Source organism: Hemicordylus capensis, chromosome 1 (genome assembly GCF_027244095.1).
Source record: "Hemicordylus capensis ecotype Gifberg chromosome 1, rHemCap1.1.pri, whole genome shotgun sequence".
Taxonomy (NCBI): Eukaryota; Metazoa; Chordata; class Lepidosauria; order Squamata; family Cordylidae; genus Hemicordylus; species Hemicordylus capensis.
Window position 1 is genome coordinate 203,012,430 of NC_069657.1, and position 20,265 is coordinate 203,032,694.

The 20,265-nt window shown below is 42.4% G+C and overlaps 1 protein-coding gene across 8 annotated transcripts in view; it reads right to left on the reverse strand.

Moving 5' to 3' along the window:
• Positions 1–20,265, reverse strand: part of ZNF385B (zinc finger protein 385B) — a 298,102-nt gene that overhangs the window by 136,092 nt on the left and 141,745 nt on the right. Inside the window, exon 1 of one of the 8 annotated variants that reach the window (XM_053269262.1) lies at positions 12,909–13,133. The exons of 6 other annotated variants lie outside the window; for them this stretch is intronic. The gene's annotated coding sequence lies outside the window, so the exon portion shown is untranslated. Of the gene's footprint in view, positions 1–2,901; positions 2,988–12,908; positions 13,134–20,265 lie in introns of those variants that run through there. One more of the 8 variants, XM_053269272.1, reaches the window with a different exon arrangement.

The following is a 20,265-nucleotide window of genomic DNA, read 5'->3' on the forward strand; positions in this document are numbered from 1 at the left end:
GCCCTCTGGCCAATCACTCTGAAATTGGGGACGGGTGGTAGCCTCCACCCATTAGGCACTATCTACCAGCCCACCCCACTCTTTTGGGACAGATCCACTTTCTGCCCCCAATCTGCCCCAAAGACACAAAAACTTCAAAAATTCCCAAAAAATCACCCCTTTGCCCAATCCCCCTGAAATTGGGATGGTAGCCTGCACCCATTAGGCACTACCAACCCACCCCACTCTTTTTGCCCAGATCCCATGCTATGCCCCCAAACTGCCCCAAAGTCACTAAAACTTCAAAAAATCCCCCAAAATCGGCCATGAGCCGAATCACCCGAATTCTTTGGCCCCAAAATTCGGGTGATTCGGCTCGGCCCCAAAAAATATCAGGGGACATCGGGGGTGATTTGGTTCGGCCCCGAATCACCCGAAATTGCTCATTTCGGGCACAGATCGATCTGTGCCCAGATTTTTTTGCACATCCCTACCTAGGTCCCTTCCAACTCTAACTTTCTGTGACTCTGCCCCTCTAGAATTCATCCTCAGAGTGCATTATAACTAGTCACTTCTTTGCACCCATAAATTTTAATCAGAATATCAATGTCAAAAAAATGCTTCCACAACTTACTACAAAGGCAAAATAAAAACACAAGGATTTCAGAACTCTGAAGCACAATCACTGCTTTACTTCGAAGAGAGCCACCCTGCCATTTCTTTGTGAGTCTATTGTGATGACTCTTGTATATGCCATCAAAAATCCAGTAAGTATATACAAACCTAGGCCTCTCAATGATTAATCAAGTCTTGGTGGGACAGTTGATTCTTTCATGGATGAATCTATTAATCTATGAGGAACTTGTAAGGAAATACTTGGCCAAATGGTTTACCCCATGCAGAGTTATAAACATCAGCATTCCAAATGTTTCAAGAAGATTCTCAGGGTGTTTTCACTTTTATTTCCATACACTATCTGTATTTTTATTTTAACATCTGCTATTGTCACATTTGCTATTTTGACACATCTGACATTGTTGAATGTCTTTCCATTTCAATATTTATAATCACAAGCCAAAAAAACCCCAAAAAACCTCTCTCTAGCTGCAGCACACTAATAATATGAGGATGTGCACTTATTAGAACTGGCTCTTTGTCAAGCTGAAGCAATTACATAAATTAAGGATCATTTCTCATTATATTTAGAAGGTATTTGATGGCTGATGTTACAACTGTAATTTACTTCTAACAAGGAGTAGCATGGACACATTTGCTTCTCTGAAAATCTGATTTTTGAGACTTCTAAAAGCAAACAAGTCAATTTGTTGCACTGGAAGGCAAAGAGCACAGATTGTTCTCTCAACACACATACCAAGGGTTACACATACATCTACAGTCATTAACACTATCATTAACACCATTGACTGCATGCAGGCGGCTCCAGGGTCAATACCTGGCACCTTTATCTAGAAGAGGCACCTTTAGGGCTGGAAAAGATTTCTGCCTGAGATCTTGAAGAGCCAGCTAGATGGGCCAATGGCCTGATGAAGGCAGCTTCATTAAAACTCCTATCTTGTCCAAATCAGCACAGGCATGATTTAGAGTTGTTCTCTCTCATGGAGGGAAATCGCTTCTAAATTGTAATATAGATTTTTGCTTATTTGTAAATGCCTGTTGCCTGGTTAAAATCTTCCTGGGATGTGATTCTGTCAATGGCTGCATTACATTGCCAAACCCAGCTTACTACTTGCCTCTACAAACAGCCCCCCTTCCTCCTCTGCTATTTGTTTTTCTCTGATTGAGGACTAACTCAGAAAGGTTAAGATTAGAATTGCCCACCTTCATTGGCCTTGTTGTTCCTATGCCTTTCAAGCAGCCTGACAGGTAAGCGAAACCTTTTCTTGCATACTTGTAAACAGATGTGAAAAGCTCCACCAGTTTAACTTCTGCATGCTAGGCCACTGATAAAGGCACAGTGGTAGGCCATGTAAAAAGCAGGCAAGCTCAAAGTTGAGTTCCTTCCACTCGAATCGCTTTTGCCTAAATCAGGAAGTACCACAGGATGGGTAACATTCATAACATATTTAAGTATAGTTTAAGACTGATTTGTCAAGCATGTAATGCAAAGAAATGACCAGTTATGTAAAATATTGAATATGCTCCTTCAGTGGCTACCCATGGCTTAAAGACAAGGCTTTGGTCTGTGCAGACAAGGCTACCTTTGGCTTCAGGTATTAAAGTGTTGAGCTGGATTGAGAATATAGTGACAATATGGCTGAATATATGCTTAACAAGTGCTTTGGTGACTGAATAGTGGAGATGCCATCAGTAATCCCATGTCTCCCCACAATGCAATGTGTCGTAATGGTGTATTCTTACTCCAGCTTGCCTCAGGAGCCACTGCATTTTTCACATCAGCCCAAGACCCTGCAACAACTGCAGTTTCTCTATTTTTGGCTAACATTCAGAGGTTCTATTTTAAAAAAAGAATTCTAAATATTATTAATGAGCTCTTTGGTTATTGTGGCATGATGACAATGTAAACAAACTGAACCAAATATATATATTGTTAACTAAATTAACTTTCCTTACATCTGATCAGAAGGAGTGGGTGGAAGGTATGAGGAATTGCTAACTTTGTTTAGAGCTCAGATTCCTCTTCCTTTTTCTAATACTATTGTCTCTTCTGTGGATCTCCTGGTTCCAGTGCTATTGCATCAGGTATTAACCTATACCCATCTATTGTTTACTGAAACTTACTAGAAAAACATATTATACAAATTAGTTTTATCCTAACCACACAGGGGATTTTTCCACCCCTTTACTCAAGTTAGTTCCCTGTGACACAATTGCTGGCAATGTTATACAATGGCCATTTTTCCCCTCTATGTGTGTGCTAAAAAGAGACCCTTTAATGCTTACCTTGGTTATAAGATTATAGCCCGTGACAGCATTTAGGCATGAGATGTGAAACTACATATCTAGACATAAATAATTCCTTCATTTCACCACGATGCTTTTGTGATGTTTGGTGCTAAGAGACAGCAGGCAAGCGATAAGCCTGAACAAATCGTACTCCCTGACACTGCTGCTTAGCTCTAATTACAGTTCAGGAGAAGGCTTGCAACCTGATTCCAGAATGAGGACAGCCTACCTGATGATATCACCAGACCAAATATAACCTAAAAGCCTGACACTATAGATTTCAATCTTGTTTCTACTAGACACAGATTTTAAGCAGTTGGGAATTTCCTTTCCCCTCTGTCTTAAAACAATTGTCATTTGTCTTGGGTGGCAGGAATGGTGGTTGCAGGTGATTTTCTTCAGTATGTTGTAACAACTTATAGAGCAATATGTTGCAACTGTGTATGTGACTGCATGTGTGCACACACACTCATCCCCACCACCACAGAGTTTGAGGAGTTTTTGGTAAAGCTTTAACTACAAAAGCAGCAGCAGCAGCCATCACTGCCAAAAACTTCCTTTCACACACAGCAGTCACTACCATTGGACAATGAATTAGGGGTGTGCACAAAACCGGCTTGCCCAGTATGGGTCAAGTCGGGACCAGACTCAAACAAGACTGGGCATGTTCAGTTTTGTGCACCCCTGACCCCCCTCCCCAGTTTGGCTTGACCGGCTCGAACTATAACTCACTGCCGGGCCCGGGGTAATTTTGCCCCATCTGGGGGTTGCTGCCGCAGCCACATTAGGGGGTCTCTGAAGCTTCCCCCTCCCCGCACCAGCCTACCCCCCAGTCTTCAGCCCATTTTTGGGCCTTTCCAGCCTTTACCCATCTTATGGCAGCCATTTTGAAGGCTACCGCGCATGGGCTATATGTGTGCCCAAGCTTCAGAGCCCTTCACTGCACCCCCTCGAGGTGGCAAAATTACCCCGGGGCCTGGCGGTGAGTTATAATTATTTTTAAAACTTTTTGAACCTTGGAACAGCTCTGAGTCAGCCTGGGGGCTTTGGCTCGAGGGTGGTTCACACATCATATTACAGAAGAACCTCATTATATGAGGATTCTATATCCACGATTTTGCATATTCATGGGTATCTGACACCTGATTTCAATATGAAAGGGTAAGAACCCACACATCTGCGGATATAACCTACCAGTTATAAGCAGCAGATAAAACATTTAAAAGCCTCTTTTAAAAGATGTATTTTTTAAAAACACTTAGCGAGGGAGCATGGCAAAGCTCTTTGGGGAGGGCATTCCAAAGCTGAGGGGCCACAACTAAAAAGGCCCTGTCTCTACTCCCTGACAACCGGACCTCTGTTAGTCACAGGGCTATAAGCAGGGCCTGAGATGCCAAGTGGAGGGCCTTGGTAGGTTCATATGGGCAAATGTGGTCCGACAGGTACCCTGACCCCAAGTCGTGTAGAGCTTTAAAGGTCAAGACCAGCACCTTGAATCTAGTTTGGAAGCGGACCAGTATCTGCTTGGGATCTGCATCCTATTTCAGATAACTGCAATGTTACCAGGGGACTCTCCCTCAAAAGTCTTGCTGATAGGAGACTTGTTTTGTCACTTGCATAGAAGAAAGGAAATGAGGTGACCGTTGTGTCCAAGGCTGTGCAGCTAGAACATCTGTCCATAGTGTGGATGCACTTTCCTGATGTACTACAGGCAGGTTGCACTGGACAGAAACCAGCATATTTTTGAGGCTTGATTGTCACTGTTTTCTGACATAATTTCCCTCCCTTTTTTGCTCATCATCCTGAGCCTCATCTGCCCTCACTAGCATTTAATCTGATTGGCTGTATGTATGGCATGTAATTTTGTTGATGCTATGTCTGATGACACCTCAAACATTTGTAAGGCACAGAAAACCAGATTAAATGGCGGTGAGCACAAATGAGGTAGAGGACAAAAGGTGAAAGGCACCAGAGAGAGAAACAAAAGTTGCTGAACAGCATTAAAACGATAGGAATGTTTGGCAGGAGAAGTATTTTTGGTTGTTGTGATGATGATGGCTGCACTAAGATGCTCACAGTGAAAATAAGAAAAGGGCATATGTCAGAGGTGTGAGGTGGAAATGTTTCTGAAAACATTTCCCATACTTTATTTTTCTGTGGAAAATTTTCCATTTCTAAACATTCATTGGCTGACATCCAGACTAAGATCGAGTACATGCAGCAGAGCAAGATCCAACTACCACTGCCCTGTCACTTGAGCAAGGAAAGGGGTGATTTTTGCCAATTTCATGTGCATCACTGAAATAGTTTCCCGAGGGTAGTGAGACCCTCAGGGACATGTTTTGGTGACACATAGCATGCTTCAGAGGGAAGAGATCAAAGAAAATTAACCCTTTCGCCTTTCAAGCATCAACACAGTCAAAGTCTGGAATTTGCACTCCTGCATGTGTACAATGCTAGTATGGATGCTGCTCATCATTTCATAAAATTCATTAATAACAATGAATGGATGCCAATGCAATATTAGGCAGGTCTGACAAATTCAAAGTCATAATTAATGTTTTTCTGATGATTATCTCTAGAAAGTGTGCAAGAAAGTACATATAGCTTTGCAACGGGAGCTAATATATGGAGTTCCTCAGGGCTCCATTCTGACACCAATGCTTTTTAACATCTACATGAAACCGCTTTTTAATATCTACATGGGTGCGGTCATCAGGAGATTTGGTGCAAGATGTTATCAGTATTCTGATGACACCCAAATCTGTTTCTCCTTGTCATCATCAATCACCATCCTCATCATCATCGGGAAATGGCACTCATTCCCTAAATGCCTGCTTACAGGTAGGGATGTGCACGGAACTGGTTTGGAGGCCTTTTATGGATCTCCGAACTGGTTCAAATGTCCGACATGCACACGCATACCAGGCACTTCCAATCACTTCCGGTCCAAGAAGGCATGGGGCGGCAAGGAGGTATGCTGCTGCCCCGTCAAACCATTTTAAAAGGCAGCGCTAGTGGAGGAAATGTGGCGGGAGGGGTAAAAGCATCCTCCCCCATCCTTAAAGATATTTCCCCCATCTTCGAACCAGCAGTCGCTGGTTCCATGCACATCCCTACCTACAGGCAGGGCTGTACCATCCCTACCTACAGGCATAGGCTGGATGAGGGACAACAAATTAAAGCTGAATCCAAGCATGACAGAGGTGCTCATTGTAGGGGATTGGAATTTGAGTGATGAGTTAGAGCTTCCTGTGCTGGATGGGGTTACACTCCCCCAGAAGGAACAGTTATGCCATTTGGGAGTGCTCTTGGATCCAGGACTCACCCAGGTGTCTCAGATGGAGGCTTTGGCCAGGAGTTCTTTCCATCAGCTTGGGCTGATTTGACAGCTGTGTACATTGCTTGAAGAGCACAATCTCAAAACAGGGGTGCATCACCTGGTAACCTCTAGGCTTGACTATTGCAATGCGCTCTACCATGGGGCTGCCCTTGTACATAGTTTGGAAACTTAAATTAGTTCTAAATGCAGCAGCTAGATTGGTCTCTGGGTAACCCGGAGAGACCATACCATGCCTGTTTTAGCACAGTTGCACTGGCTGCCAATATGTTTCCAGGCAAAATAAAAAGTGCTGGTTATCACCTTTAAAGCCTTGAATGGCTTAGGTCCAGGTTACCTTAAAGAGAACCTTTTTCTGCATGATTCCCACTGCACATTGAGGTCATCCGGAGGGGCCATCTGGAGAGGTCCGTCTCTGGTAACCACCAATGCATCTGGTGGTGACTCAGAACTGGGCCTTCTCTGCAACTGCTCCTGGGCTGTGGAATGCACTCCTGGCAAAAAATTGTAGTTTGGGCTCATTGTTGGCCTTTAGGACAGTCATGAAAACATATTCATTTGGCCTGGCCTTCCAAGGCTTTTAAATTGTTCTTAAACATTTTAAAACTAGTTTTAAATTTGTTTTTATATTGGTTTAAGCTGATTGTTTTAAATGGTACTTTTTGGTTTTGGTTGTTGTACACTACCCAGAGACTTTGGGTGGATAGAGTGGTACAGAAATTTAATATATATTCGTAAATACCTGTATATGTTTTATCGATTACTAGCCGACCCTGAACAGAGCATCTGTGAGGTGCATTAGGGCCGGCTGTTTCCTCCTCCCTCTTCCTCCTGCCCCATCTCGCCCCTCTTCCCCTTCCCACCGCCCCGCGCTCTCGAGCCCTCCTCCCCTCCTGTTCCTCCCCCCACACAGAGCCTTGGCGGGCAGCCAAGGGCCCCGCTAGCGCCGTTTTTTTCTCCCTCCCGTCTGCCTGCCACCGCTTTTCTCTCACCCACCCACCCGCCGCCACCTTTCTCTCCCCCTCGCCTGCTACCCGCTGCCGCTTTTCTCTCACCCGCCCGCCACCACCTTTCTCTCCCCACTGCCCACCGCCCGCTGCCGCTTTTCTCTCCCCCCTTCCTCCGCCCGCCGGGAGGCCAGCTGGCTACTGCCGGCACTTTCTTGCCCCTCTCCTCCTCACTCTGCCAGAACTCTCGCAGCGTGTCGCGAGAGTTCTGCTGCCAAATCCTGGACACGCACCGGCTAAGAGAATTAATTATATAGATTCCAACAAAAATACTATCTTCCCAACCAAAATTTTGCATTTATTTCAGTATAATATTTAAATCACAATAAGCATTTTTCTTGGAAAGCCCCACCCCCAAATAATTCTCTTCAACTACTTGACTACTTGAAATGTTTTTGACATACAGCATGGGAAAACAATTTTTAAATGCAATAAATAGGCCAAATAACAAGCCAAATAAGATCACAATCCATGTAGGGCATCTGGAATATTTGCATAGTAACAGTTTCTGAAGGAAAAAGAATCGTGCAATTTTTAATTTAATTTTTTTTAAGAAGGAGGGGGAAATTGCATGGGGGAAATTTTCTGGTAATTTCTCCAGAAAAAATTCCAATTCAAAAATGTCCAGGAAAACTCACATCTCTGGCAGGTGTATACTGCAAATATTCCCAAACTGCCGGGTAATGATTGTATCTGGGCCACACATTTTGGTGTGAGAGTACCACATCCTCTAATCCTTGGTAAACTGACACTGACCTAGCAATACGGCCTTTTTATTTTCTTTTTAAAAAAGATGTCACAGTGTGTCTTGGCTAAGCCATCATCAACTGTATCACACAAGTAAAAAAAGCTTGAGGAATCAACCAAATAACAAGCTCTCCATGTATCCAAGTTATACAAAGCCACAAATGGATGTAATTTTCATAGAAATTTATCTGTACATCCCCCACCCCCCACATACAAACTCCTCCAGTTATAAGAGGAGTATATTGTGAAGACACTGATACTGCTGGCATTCAGAGTGAAAGCCCATATCTGAGTTGCCAGGGGCAGTGCTTTGTGCCCTGCACTGCCAAGGGGTTCACATATAACTGCATGGATGCAGAGAGGAACTAACCTGCAGAGGGAAGTGTCCCAAGCTACACAACCACTAACTATAATTTGTTTTCCATTCTTTTAGGACATCTCCTGAAGTTACCTTCATTCTTTGTGAGGCAAATGATTCCTGTGGTGCCAATTATTTTGGTGATTCTCTGTTCACCCTTGCCTGACACTCTTTCCCGATGATTTGATCGTTTTAAAAAATGTATTTATTGTATCTCATTTTTAAAATATTTTTAGAGTAGTGATATTTTTGTAAGCTGCTTTGTGTTACTTTGTAAAAATAAATAAGTTACTAGAGATTTGGTTGCCACTAAAAACAGAAGCCACATGTTTCTTTTCCCTCTTTCCCAGGTAACATGTACTAAAGCTAATCATGTGATGTGATGTCATCATGGTCCAAGCTCCCCCATCCAGACAGACAATGAATTAGAGCAAGGGCAGAAAAACTCAGAGTACAATGACATCTCAACATACAATGTGTTTTACTACTTGTTACCAAGCAGAGTACCACAGAGAGGAGGAGGAGATGCAGGAGAAAAGAGGAAGAGGAAGAGATGCTGGAGAGGAGAGGAGGAGATGCTGTTTTCAGTGGTGGCCATGTATCCTGGTAAATGCCTAGTTCCTACCTGTGTCATACCTAGTTCCAACCCGTGTCATTCATAAATAAATACATACATACATACATACACACACTTAAACATGGGAGGTTAATAAATACTGATAAGGATCTTCTGTGAATTGGCTTGATCAGTCACTTACTTTTTAAAAATAAAACAAAAGCAAAACATAAACTACTATTACAACAACAAATATGTATATACCACTTTTTAACAAAGGTTTCCAAAGTAGCAAAAGAAAAAGAGAGGGGGGGGGAGAGAAAGAGAGATCCCGGTCCCCAAAGGGTGCACAATCTTCAAATAAACATAAGATAGACACCAGCAACAGTCACTGGAGGGATACTGTGCTGGGGGTAGATAGGGTCAGTTGTTCTCCCTCTGCTATATAAAGAGAATCACCACTTTAAAAAGGTGTCTACTTGCCCAGTTAGCAGGGAAAAATAAAGTGTTTGTAGGGAGTACAGAAAGCTTAGTCTTGCATTTCATTTTGTAACTAGCACAGCAAAACATAATGTTTAGCCAATATTTTCCCACTGATGAACAGGTAAAAATAAACATTCCATCTGAAATACTGATAACAACCTATGACAAAGCTAATAGGCCCAGTCATGCTCAGGGGATCAATAGGCTTCACTAGGGAGATAGCCAACAAAATAAATGTTATTTATAAACAATTTAAAACCTGTACTATGGAAATCTTAAGCGTATGTATTGCTGCTACAGTAGATTTCAATTTAGAAACCTTTAACTGCTCTTATATCCCACTGTTTCATTGCCCAAAAGGGGATTCTTTATTGTGCAGCTCATTAAAGAGTCAATAGCATAAAGCAATATTTAATGACACATTTATGACTTGAATTCTCAGTGCAAAGGCAACAAAGTAGAAACACAACCTCTTTGGAAAATATCATGGGGGTGTCATGAAACATTTTAAATTAATAGTATGAACCTTGGAATGTGCTATTACCAACAGGATGCATCATTTAAGAATTAGAAAACTCTTATTCTCTTCTTATGACAGATGGGTGTGGAGAAGAGGAGTGAGGGCTGAGGGCTGGCAATCTTCATACCGGCTAGGTTCACGTGTCCCCTTCCTTTTGCTGATGCTGCAGCAGCCCTGTCCTGCTTTGCTTTGGAAAGGACACATTGAGGCTCTTCTCATGATCGGTGAGAAGAGCCTGGATGGGTTTGCAGGGAGAGTGTGCTAAGCCTGCTCTCCCCACAGGTGAGCAGTCAGTCTGCTCTGGCAGCCGAACTGGCCGCCCACACGACTGCCGACTCTGTTACAGAGCCGGCGGGGGCTGCGGGGGGATCAGGGGCCACGTGCAACTACATCAATTATTTTTAAATGCCTGCATCAAGGGCGATGGTGCAGAAACTGCCCATGGGGCAGTGCATTGTGTGTGGGCCCATTGTCACTAGTGTCAACGTGTGAACATAAACACTGAAGCCCTACAGTGCACTATATACAGTGCACAGTCTACAGCTACTGAGATCAATTTTGAGCTGCTGATAAAAAATTGTAGGATAATTATTTTATTATAGCACATCTTTATAAGAACCATTGCCTTCTTGATATTTAAATCAGTAGAGGGCTTGCTACTGCAAAATAAACAAAATACAGCATGCAGCAACTGGAGTAGAACTTCCCAGTGTGTGTATGTGTGTGTGTGTTAGGCAGTAATTCTTGGTATGAAAATAGGGATGTTACAATGTCCTTATGTTCACCTATGAGATGTTGGAGGGGGCTCCTTTTTGCTGGATCCTGAATAAATTCCTTGGATTTATTTAGTCATGGGACAGATTTAACATGATCCAAATATCACAATGCACATTTCAGACCAGGCAGAGATTAGCTCTTCCAAGTAGTCACAAGGCTATAATGTTATTAGGCACCAGGCATCTCATGACAAGGCTCTGACAAACTGGAGAGAGATGAAAGAAAGGTAAGGAAAATGGTTAGCATGTTCAAAAGGTATGACTGATAAGCAAGATTAAGAGTTAAATGCTTGCATTCTGAGGGCATGATGACAATTGATAGCTACTGGAAAAGGGCTCACCCTCCTCAAGACTATAAAGGGGAAAGAAAGAAGAGAACTAGGAATAATGGAATACAGTCTTGAAGGGATTAAAGCTATATGAGAAGTTAACAGAGAAATTGAATAATATTTCTGTTATAGTGCTAGGTGTCACCATATGCTCCATGAAATGAAATACTCTGTAAAAGTATAGAACTGAGCCCTATTACTTAGCACATTTACATCTAGGACAAATAAAATATCAATCAGCATCACTGAGGAAAATCAGATGAAAAGCCTATTTAATCCACAAATCAGTTCAAATGGGGTACTTGAACTGAACCTGTATAATTCTACTCATTCCCCTTTCTATTTTAATTTATTTGGATATAAGCCAAAAAAAAATCCATTGGAATGCATAATAATTAAAATTAATCACAACAGGTTTGGGAGGAAGTAAAACAATGGGCAGCATCCAGACTAGTTAGTCCTGCCTAAGCACCACTGAAATCAACGAGACAAGTTAGTCTTGGCTAACCTCAGTCCCACTAATTTCAATGGGACTTAATCATGACTAGCTTAGTCTGACGGTTGTCCAGTGTAAGTATAAATACTTTGGTTGGTTTGGTTTGTGAATAACAGTACTAAAGAGTATATGTCCAAAGAATTCAAGGGAAGCATTGTGACCTTGTGGTATGGTAGAGTTTTAACTTAAACAATTATGTAATACAAGCAGACATGTATAGAATGACTTACAAAGCTAAATATATAATACTCAGCCTTTTGTCAGGGATACATGGCACCTCAAGTGCATTATGTCATTGATCATAATGGAGCTAGTTATAACTTAGCTTATTTAGACCCACAGCTCGAGCAAGTGCTTATCTAAATATCTAGATACCTATAAAGGTAAAATTCTGCCATTGAGTCGGTGTCGACTCCTAGACACCACAGAGCCATGTGGTTTTCTATGGTAGAATACAGGAGGGTAGAATTCTTTCTTTGGTAGAATACAGTAGAATATGCTGCTTCTATGTGTTTTTACTTTTGTGTTTATGTGTTTTTACGCTTGTATTTTATAGTTTTTAAATTAGATTTGTTTTATATTTTTAGCTTAATATTTTAATTGTCATTTTTATTGCATGTTTTTAACTTTTGTAAACCGCCTTGGGGTTGTTTTTAATGAAAGGCGGTATAGAGATTCAACAAAATAAATAAATAAATAAATAAATAAAAATACCATTGCCTTCTCCCGTGCCATATGAGATTATGCCTTTCAGCATCTTCCTGTATCACTGCTGCCCGATATAGGTGTTTCCCACAGCCTGGGAAACATATCAGCAGGGATTAAAACCCACAGCCTTCTACTTTTTAGTCAAGCATTTCCCTGCTGCGCCATTTAAGGTGCTATGCCACTGGTTAAATGAAGCAGGTCACAGCCAGCTGAATGGGAAGCCGTATGTATGAACCACAAGAGACCAGCACACCTTGGATTGCACCCTAGGATGAAGCACATTACATTTCAGGGAGCCCTGAAAGAGTGTTCCCAAGTCCCAATATGAGAGAAATCTGAACATGCCCTGAGGATCCCAGTTTTCTCCCAGAGACTTAAGCACAGCTACTAGGAAGCGGTTCTTGTTTTCAATGGACCATGCTTCCAAGTAAATGTGCTAAGGATCCTGTCCTGAAGAAATAATTTTCAAAGGGTTGCTCATGGATAAAGTTTAATTTCTTGCTGGACTGGAGCATTAAATGACTTTAAATAGCAATTGCAGTAATAGTTTTTGTGAGGGGTTTTTCGGGGGGGGGTGTTCCCACACTATAAACACAAGTTTTATCACAGATTAGCCTTTTTCAGACAACATGTGTGGGCAGAAACCTCACGTAGATAAAAGATATTCTGAAAGAACAGACTCACCTCTAGCACTACTTTCCAATGCTTTGCATACTTGTCCCTAGTTAAGATGTTTAAGTCATCCCAGATGGAAGCAGATAATATGGAATACAATTCATGAAGTGCTGGACATGCTCTTCGTCCACAGATGCCTTTAAAATCTCTGTGTCTGCAGTCACCCAAAAGACGTTGAGTACAGCATGGAAGCAGCCCAAAATGAGGCCACCGTGACAGGTGGTGTGGATTTTAGTCCACTGTGTGTAAGGCAGTAGTGGAAAATAAGTATTTGATGGTGAGACTTTGCTAAATAATAACCACCTTTCATCACATGTACTAAACGGAATAACATATTTCACATATTACGTCAGGGTCAGCTGGAGGCTGCATGGCAGACAGATGCAGTGGCTTGAATGACTAAATATATTGAGAGGCTTGCTTTAAAAACAATTACTGTATATGTATCCAAGGGCAACACAATCCTAAATGTGTTTCTTTAGAGGCTCTGAATTCAGTGGAATGAAGAAAGCACGCAGGATAGCACAACTCTAAACTTGAATCCAGAAGTCATAGTTAATGTTAAGAAGCCTGTCCTCATTATTGTGAAATTCTTATGATATGAATGCAGAGTACAGTCCTATCCTCCCTCAGCCTCCATTCTCAAGTTCAAGAAGTCAATTTCTTTTGCGACTCACTCAACTGTGTTTACTTGGAAGCAAGTCTCATTGAGTTCAATAGCAAGCTAAAGGTAAAGTTGTGCCGTTGAGTCGGTGTCGACTCCTGGCGACCACAGAGCCCTGTGTTTGTCTTTGGTAAAATACAGGAGGAGTTTACCATTGCCATCTCCCGCGCAGTATGAGATGATGCCTTTCAGCATCTTCCTATATCACTGCTGCCTGATATGGGTGTTTCCCATAGTCTGGGAAACATAGTCTGGGAAACATACCAGCAGGGATTTGAACTGGCAACCTCTTGATCCCTAGGCAGGTTACTTCCCCACTGAGCCCTTAGGTGGCTAGCTACTCTGAAAGAAAACATACACCAGCTTTCATTAGAAACTAGTGAAATGTCCATCTTTATGAGAGGCAAGCAGTGTGTGGAGAGAGCGCCTGTACAGGTCAGGGGCCCATCATCACCTTATGTGCATACAAAGCTGCCTTCAGACCACTGGTGCATCTTGTCCAGTACTATCTGTCTAAATTGGCAATGACTATCTGGGCCATCGGAAAGAGGCATCCCCAGTCCTGGTGTCGGGAATCCTGTCATGCCTACGACTTCGTGCTTACAAAGTACGTGCTTTCCATCTTTCTTTCCTCTCCCCCATACAAATGTTACCAAGGCAAGAAAAGGTCCTTCTGAGACTGTAACAAAGAGATAGCATCAGATATAACACTTCTGTCTCCTGTTTGTGAATTATCACTACTAATTTTTTTTTTAAGTTCAGTTAGTAGTTTTCCCTGGTGCATTTGAATAGGTTGACACACAAAAGATAAACTAGAGCATTGTGGCACTGAAGTAAGATGTAAATAGAAATATTTTAAAAATAAAAATGCGGCCCTTTTGATGCATCCCTTCTTAACACCACACTAAGCATTACATTTAATATTTCTGGTTTCATTGTGTAAAGCCTGGATTTCCTTATTCTGAACGTACTCGTCTTTCAATTAGAGAGAAGGATTCATAAGTGAACTTAAAAATCAGTTATTGAGAAGGAGTATATAATGTTTGCAGCAAGTGCTCCTCAATTTATTCCATTATATAAGTTAAACAGCAGTCACCTCCTGAACCTAAAAGACATAGGGTCACATTTTATACAATAATGCCAGTCATATCTTCTGTATCCCCTGGTATGTTTTCTACTTTCAAAGCATCACATGAAATACTGCAGTGATAGGTGCAGTTCCTATTATTGTCTGCTTGTAACCCTTTTGTCCTGGCATCTGTTGTGTTGCTATCAACAATAACTCAGACATAAGATTTTTAGGTGACAACATCAGTGCCTATTCTTTTGTTGTTTACACTCTCTGCTGTTGTGGAGAGAACATATGAAGAGTGGTTTTCCTGCATGAGAAATGCTTTCTGTATAGGAGAAGACAAGACTTCCTAGCTGATGCAGCAACTCACGTGAGAGATCACTTGAAATACAACTGTGAGGATCCAGCTCAACATACTACATTGTGAGTGGAAAATGCTATTATTATATATGAACAAGTCTCCCACATATACAGTGGTGGAATATCATGCCAGACTCTTGCTGGAGACTTTAACTGGCCATTAACACATGCAAGTCATCACCACCTAGATTTTATGCATCAAATGATGAGAAAGAAAAGAATGTATGAACCAGGTTTGCGACTCAGGTTGTCCACAGACACAAAATCAGATGCAGCTTCTAGGATTATGAGGTCCAAAAGATGTACAGTCGCAACTCCAGAACTCAACACCAGGCAGTTACAGCTGTATTGGCGGATGGAGGCTGGGTCACATGTCACTTTGCCTATACAAAGTGCATATGCAAGAAAGAATGTTCATGTTTATTTTCATCTTAGGTTTTTTTTTTTAATTTCAGTTTTTCCATCCATTCATTTCATTTGCATTTTCCCATACATGTTCATTTCTTGAAATAAAATAAAGTCTGTATCTTAGTCTTATTTGTAGTTCCCGGCAGAAGCTCCACTGCATGACTGCCTCCTTGTGAAAGCCATTTTAATCACCCAGAGATGTGGTGTCGAAGGGGCAGTGTGGGGAAAATATGGGTGCTGTCATCAAAATGGCTGCTGCCACTTTTTTTTATAGTGACAGCCATTTTTTTTTAAATCCACCCTGCACCACACTGCAGGGCGGATTCCCTCCATTGACCCCCTATTAGATGAGTGGGCCCCTCTACGTTTTGTGGTGGGGCTTTCCGTGGAAGATGGGAGAAGGGAGGTGACAATGAAGTGACTTTCCATTGGGAGAGTCACTCTGTCAACAGAGCACAAGGACTACGGGAATAGAGCTGGTATCAGGGATGGGTGGTAGGCCCTTCTGAAAGCTCCCCACCCTTGGTAGCTGCCTGGCAGTGCCAGTCTCAGCTTCTTGTGACATATGGGCAATTAAAATGGTATCACAAGGAAGTGGCTGTATGGTGGAGCTCCTGCTAAGAGCTACAACTAAACAATAACACTTTATTTTATTTTATTGCTTAAATGAAAATGAATGGGGTTTCTGAGATGGAGACCCCATACGTTACCACACATTCCACTCACTGTTTTACACATTCATTTCAGAACATACAGAAAGAAGATGAATGGAGCCAATTTCTGTCTGGTTCCTGTTCTAAAAATGAATGCACATGCCTAGTGCAAATGTATTCCTGGAAACAGCCAAGACACATTGTTCAGGACTACAGTCAGGACTACATGACGCAGCAGCCTTGCTGAAGCTAAGCAGGTCTGGATCTGGTCAGTGTCTGGAACCTGCCTGAAAACTCTACTTTGTGTGCTTCTTTGTGCTCAATCATGCAAAGAAAGCAGATAAAAAGATTTTTTATTGCTGGATTGCTCTAAACACCATTAGAATCGCACCTTGCATTTTAAAACTAAGCTTCTAGTCCTCAATTGTAAGGAATGCAAAAATGTGTTCTAAATTCTTTATAAAGCCAATCCTCTAATTATATTTCCAAAAGCCATGTCCTCTAAGTACACATCATAATTTGAGATGGGAGAAGCATTAGTATTTTGAACATTTTGGGTTTATTAGTGCCAGTAGGGATGTGCAAACTGGCTTGAAATCAAGCCGGTTCACCCCTGAGCCAAAGTGAGGAGGGGGTGGGTGGTCTGTCAGTGAGTTGAACCAAGCCCCTGTCTCACAAGCCAGCTCGATGGTATACTTGTAAAGGAGGATCTGGCAAGGATTCCCCTTTACAAGTAAAGGGCTGCCGTGGTGGGGGGAGTTATCTTTTTGTTTTTACCTTTACAAGTCAACACTGTGCGGCAGGATGGTAGCAGTGATGGCCGCGGTAGCGGGGACGGCAGTGGAGGCTTCTTCCACCCTCCCCATATGACAGCCCTGGACGGCTGCAGGACATTTCGGACCTCTCCATGCACACTTGAATGCATGGAGAGGCCCCAAATGGGCTGCAGCCGGCCCGGGCTGTCATTTGGGAAGAAGACGGAAGGGTGGAAGGCACCTCCTCTGTCCCTGGGATGCGAGAAGCGCGGTTTCCTTCCACCCTCCCGCCTGTCTCCCAAATGGCATCCTGGGCCTACTGCAGCCCATTTCAGGCCTCTGTGCACGTACATATGCAGAGAGGCCCAAAATGGCCCTCAGCCAGCTGGGGCTGTCATTCGAGAGGCAGGCGGGAGGTGAAAGGAGTCCCACTGCTGGTATCCCTGCTGCTGCTGCCGCCACCACTGGCATCCCACTGCACAGTGGCAATTGTTAAAGGTAAAAACAAAAGAGAGAACACACACACACACACACACACACACACACACACACAGCTCTTTACTTGTAAAAGGGAATCATTGTCAAATTCCCCTTTACAAATATAGCCGTCGAGCCCCTTTGGCTGGATTGACAACAGAACAGGCAATTGAGCCTGAGCTGCCAGGGCAGCTCAAATCCATTCCAGATTGGAGCCAAACTGGGCCAGCCAGTTCTGTGCAGATCCCTAAATGCTAGTACTGGGACCTGCCCACTCCACATTACAGGAAGGCTCAACTGCTCAGCAGGGACCCTCAACTGACTGGAAATTTCCCCAGGCATATCACCAATAAGTGTACCTCATTGCTGCAAGGTTTATGCAAAATACATTTGGTGCCAGCTATATAATATTGTTTCCAGTGTGACCTTCTGTGTCTCACATGTTGCCAAACTCTGCCCTAATTCTAGCCATCACTTTAAAGAGATGTTTTTTTAGCCTAACTAAAAAATGGAGACAGTTGTTATTATGAGTTCTTGAGATGTACTATCATGTTTGCTAAATTTACTGGCTGATATCCAGAGCAGCCTTCCAGTGGCGCAAAAGGAAGACACAGTGGTGTGAAGCAGAGCTTTCCTAGCTGCACTGGGGTTGTTGTGCAGGCCTGGGCATGCAGCAGGGCACAGCACAGCCCTCAGGGATACGTTTTTGGGTGACATGGGGCACTCCCAGAGTCAGAGCAAATCATCAAAATAAGAACAAAAGAAAAGCCCTGCTGGATTGAGCCCAATGCCCACCTAGTCTAGCATCCTGCTTCACACAGTGGCCCACCAGATGCCTCTGGTAGGGGCTCAGATAAGCCCCCCACCGCTCCACATCCAAAGCAATAGCTGGGAAGCTCTCCCTCATGCCAGAGCATCTTCCTTCACATTACTGGAAGGTTGCTCTGGATCTCAGCTACTATGTCAAAGGTAGGCAACTGCCAACCCATGGGCTGTGTGTTCAACTAGCAAAGCTTACTGTGGTCCTTCTGAGAACCTTCTGGACTTTGGTTATATCTCGGGAACACAGCAAACCTGGGTGTGAGGGGCCAGATTTGAAGTATCAGATCCATATGGAAAGAGATGGTCCTTATCCTGGGCCCAGACCATTAAGAAACGTCTTAAGAACAAGACTAATAAAAACACAGATATAGTGGACCTGGGCACTCCACAATTGATCATATACTAGTCTTGCAATATTTGATATAAAAGCATAGCACTGGATCTGGTACAGCTCTATATGCTGCATTTCTTGATTTTAAGATGGCATTTGACTCAATTGCAAGAGAGAGACTTTGGAATAAATTGGAAAACTCCTCAATCGATAGGAGACTATTACTATTGTTGTTTAAGCTGCATGAGAATTCTCATGTGATGGTTCAGTATAATATATGTGGTCAGCTCACAAGAGAGATCCCCATTTCTAAGGGGGTTAGACAGGGTTGTATTTTAGCGCCATCACTTTTCAATTTCTATATTAATATGTTAGTCTCTCGGTTGAGTAATCAATCAGTCTTTTTTCCTACCTAAATTGGCAAATAGGCATATTTCAATTCATTTATATGCGGATGATGCAGTGTTACCATCTTTGACCCCTGTAGGCCTGAAGCGGTCACTTCATGCTTCATTGCAGGGAGGAGGAATTGGTAATTAATTATGAGAAGACCAAAATGCTTCCTTTTATGAAAAGCCCAAAAGTACATCCATGGAAGATAGATCAGCAATTGATAGAACAACTGAAGGTATTCAAATATTGGGGTGTTGTTTTTCAGGCCTCGGAGAAGCGGGAAGCCCATTGCAATTACGTCTGCCAATCCACTTCTAAGTAAGCTTCAGCTGTCCAAGCGTTTTTTGGCTCCCAAGGGGCCCACCCTATTCCTGCTGCGCTAAAACTGTTCCAGGCTAAAGATGGGTCACAGCTTCTTTATGGAGCTCTGTTGGGGCCGTTTGGTGGTGTTACTGACATTGAAAAGATACAAACGAGATTTTTAAGGAACATCTTTCAGGTAGTGTGATGTGTCGCCTCTTCAGTGTTACGCAGAGAGGCGGGATTTCTTAAAATGCACATTTGTGTAGTGGTTTAAATTGCACTTTTCTTCAGCTGGCCTAGCTCCACTGATATTAATTGATAATTTTAAGTCAAGTTGGAAAAAAGTATTGGAGCTTAAGCTGCCCTATATTGGGTTTTCAAGCAAAGTTTTATTGTCAATGGGCTATGAAAAAGCCAGGAGAATATTGGTCCAACGTTTGATAGATTTAGACCTCCAAGAGGATATAACCAGTTTACCAAGAGATGTTTTTCTTTGCAGTGGTTCTCCTCTGCTGAGACCTACTAGATATTTATATTCCATCACAGTCCCCAGGCTAAGAAGAGCCTTAAATTAGTTAGATTTAATATTTTATCTACAGCTGTTCTTGAAGGCAAATTCAAGAAGATTCCTTATGGGGCCAGGGTTTGCCCATGTGGAGCTGGGACTGTTGAATCTTCTGCTCATGTTCTATTGTATTGCCCATATTACAGAGATGCTTGGGCTCGATTAATCTTACCATTTCTGTCAAAATATCCAGGGCACTTGGATGTTTTCTATTTGCAAATTTTATTATCTAATAATAATGATGCCATTTCTTTAAATGTTGCAAAATATTGTATTGCTATCTGCAAGCTATGGCCTGAGTTAGTGGGATTGTTGTTATATTAAGCTTTCTTAAAGTTTTAGATGATTGTTTGGCATCTGTTGCTATTGTTAATGTGTGCTTATTGGCTGCATTTTTAAAATAATAGTATCTGATGTATCTGATCCTTGATGGTAAAACAAATCTTAAATATACCCACAGCACAGTACCTCCAGTGACTGTTGCTGGTATTTATCCTACGTTTCTTTTTAGATTGTGAGCCCTTTGGGGACAGGGTTCCGTCTTATTTATTATTTCTCTGTGT